The sequence below is a fragment of the Etheostoma cragini genome, chromosome 14 (genome assembly GCF_013103735.1).
Source record: "Etheostoma cragini isolate CJK2018 chromosome 14, CSU_Ecrag_1.0, whole genome shotgun sequence".
In the NCBI taxonomy this organism is placed as follows: domain Eukaryota; kingdom Metazoa; phylum Chordata; class Actinopteri; order Perciformes; family Percidae; genus Etheostoma; species Etheostoma cragini.
Genome location: NC_048420.1, coordinates 15,124,889 through 15,127,894, shown reverse-complemented (window position 1 = coordinate 15,127,894; position 3,006 = coordinate 15,124,889).

The window sequence follows — 3,006 nt, the reverse complement described above, 5'->3', positions numbered from 1 at the left end:
CCCCCCCCCTCTTTTTCCCCCTCAGACTGAAATAAAATGTTAAAATATTCACAGTATAGCACACTCTCTCCTACTTTCTTTGTCTGTATCTTGGTCTTCCTCTGCTTTCAATTTTTAGTTTCCCTCTCCGATCTTGTTAAGAAATGCTGTTTGAACACACCCACACACACACACACACACATCAGGTTTATATGCACTCATGCAAACACGCACATTGCTGCGTCAGGTGAGGTTTTAGTGATATGGAAACTAACTGACCGTTCATCATTGTATCTTGAGAAGAGGAAGGGAGAGGAGGAGGCAAAAGATGGATAGGGAAAACAAGAAGAGATTTAGCGACTGAAAATGGGCTCAAGAGGAAGTGAGGCAGGAGAGAAAGAAGGGAAAGAGACAGAGTTGAGTGAAAGAAAAATAGGGAAATATACACTAGAGAGAGACAGACCAAGTTCAGACTGAGTTTGTATTGTTTGTAGATAGTACAAGAAGACAAGGAAATCCTCAGAAAGCTATTTTGAAGTATTGAGAAGCATTTGTCATTGCCATTGTAATGTCTGCATGATCCTCCAGTGTAGGGAGAACATGTGTAGGCTGACAGAGCAGAAATACAATTGGTTTCTGAAGTGATTAAACAAATTGACACTGGAAACATTGGCTTTGCACCATCATAGACTAGTTTCCCTCTTCAAAACAAACAAACAGGAATCGTCAGCCTTTTCGTAGCCTATTTGGACAACGTTTTGTTATGGCTCACTTTGATGCTGTCGACCGAACAAAGACAAGAAAGGTGGGATATCCTCCGGCGCAACAGATCTCATTTTAAACTCTTTGGAGCACAGATCCTGACCCTGATCCCCGCATGGCTATCAAGGCTGTAAGAGAGACCTCATAGTGTATCAGAAACTGTCAAACTCCTTCTGGTATAACTAGTCTAATCAAGGCTGACTAAAGAATAGTTTTAGTTAAATGCAAGTTCCCATAAAGACTAATAAAATGTTTAAAGTAGATTATAAAAGTTGGAAAAGCAAGCAAGCAATCAAACACAACCTTTTTTTTTTTTTTAAAGTGTCAAGGCTGGACAGAAAGGTAAATACACGTGTAATTAAATGTCACCTTGATCCTTGCTGACATTTGGGGGACCAAGGCTTTAAAAAGAGGCTGGCAAATTAAAACCAGCCACCAGCCAAACGCTGTAACATTTTGGCTCTGGCTGGTGAATTAGTGTACTTTACCGGCCATTGGCAGGTAACCAATCATTGTGTGGAACTGCAATTCTGTTCTAAAAACTAATCTACACGGTAAAGTAATGAAATGGGCGGAAATGGATTCTCACGCTGCTGTAGCAAATGGATAAAAACCTTAATTTCTCAACTTGCCTAACACATTTGACACAGTGATACAGTGCCATTTTACAAAGTAGTAACATATTTTGTCCCTATACCGGGTTTGCCGTGAGTAGCTATTTTCAGGAAGTCTTGGTGAAATAAAATGAAGTCAAGAGGACAATCTTTGAGAAGACTACTGCTTGCTTTTGAACCGTTTCTGTGTATCTGACAGGCTATTATAAAAGTGTTACTTGTGTTTTTGAATGCGTTGTAGTTTAAAAAAGCATATTGCTGAAGTTCATGTCTAGAAATCTGCCTCGAATGAAGTTTCCCTCTAAGTCAGATGCTGAAAACTTGCTGAACTTGTCCTCTTGCTCTTCCTTTCTGATCCCCTCTTCTCTGTTTCATCTGCTCTCCTCTTCTCCTCCCTGCTGCTCTGTTCAGCTTAACTCCGCCTCTCCTCTCTTCCCCCTCTCCTGTCCCCTGCCCCTATGTTCTCCTCTTCTCTGCTCAGCACTTCTTCTGTGTTCTCATCTCTTCTCCGGTGCTCCCTCTCTTCCTTTTGTCTGTCAGATTTGTCCTGTGGCTCCAGGGGCTTAATTTACTCACCAAACATACTAAATCACACATGTGCACGCACGCACACGAGACAAAACCCACACACATTTTTCACCGTCTCCCAGACTCTTTAATGTATTCTGGGCTACACTCGGCCTGTCACAATCAAACCGAGAGCTGCACAACCTGCACCTTTGCGACAGATCTAGGTTTGAGCTTCTTTTTAACAGCACCTCTAAGATTAACCGTGTCACATCGTTTTTTTAATGAGTGTGGATTTCATTAGGACTCAATGAAAGAACTAACACTGATCAATCATCAGACACTAATTATCCATGAGACAGACGGGTAATATATTCCTGTTCATCTGTGGGGTGAGGAATTAAACAGGTTCAACTCAAGGCTCAGCATTTGACCAAATATTTTAACCAGCAGGCTAGAAATAGCAAATTTAATTTAAATCGACAAGCCATGGAAATGTGCTTTGTTGGCTAACATGGTCATCCCCTGCTAGCGTCTAGAAATGTAATGCTGGTCAAGAGTGTTAAATTGGACCGGCTGTCAGACACAGTGGTCCTCCTACCAGGTTTTATAACCCATCACTGGATATCAGAGATTGATTGGCGTGGTCTGCAATTCTGATTTTATTATAAGTCATTGATTGATGTTGTCCATTAGTATGTCACTGCAAGTCATTTACCTGTGTTAGTTACTGGTTGAGTATTTTGGTAATCATTCTCTGGTGTCAATCATCGATTGATAGTCTGCCTACAAATAATAATAAGGTTTTATTAGTGAGCTTGAAGGCAAAAAAACAACAACTGTGCCTGGATTGACAAGCACAGAGGCATAATGTTTCTTTGTTTTTCTCTGCTGAACTCACACAGACATGCATTTGGACCAGTAGTTCACTGTGTACTCACACTGAGCACTGAACATTAGTGCAACACAGACTCTCTAACGCACATGTAATCCTGCGGCTTATGGCAGGTTTCTCAGGGAGCGAGATGTGTCTGTCGCAGAGCCAGCCATTTGATCAAATAAATACTTTTGACTTACTGAGGAAGAGAAAGAGAGAATGTGTGTGTGTGTGCGTGTGTGTGTGTGTGTGTGTGTGTGTGTGTGT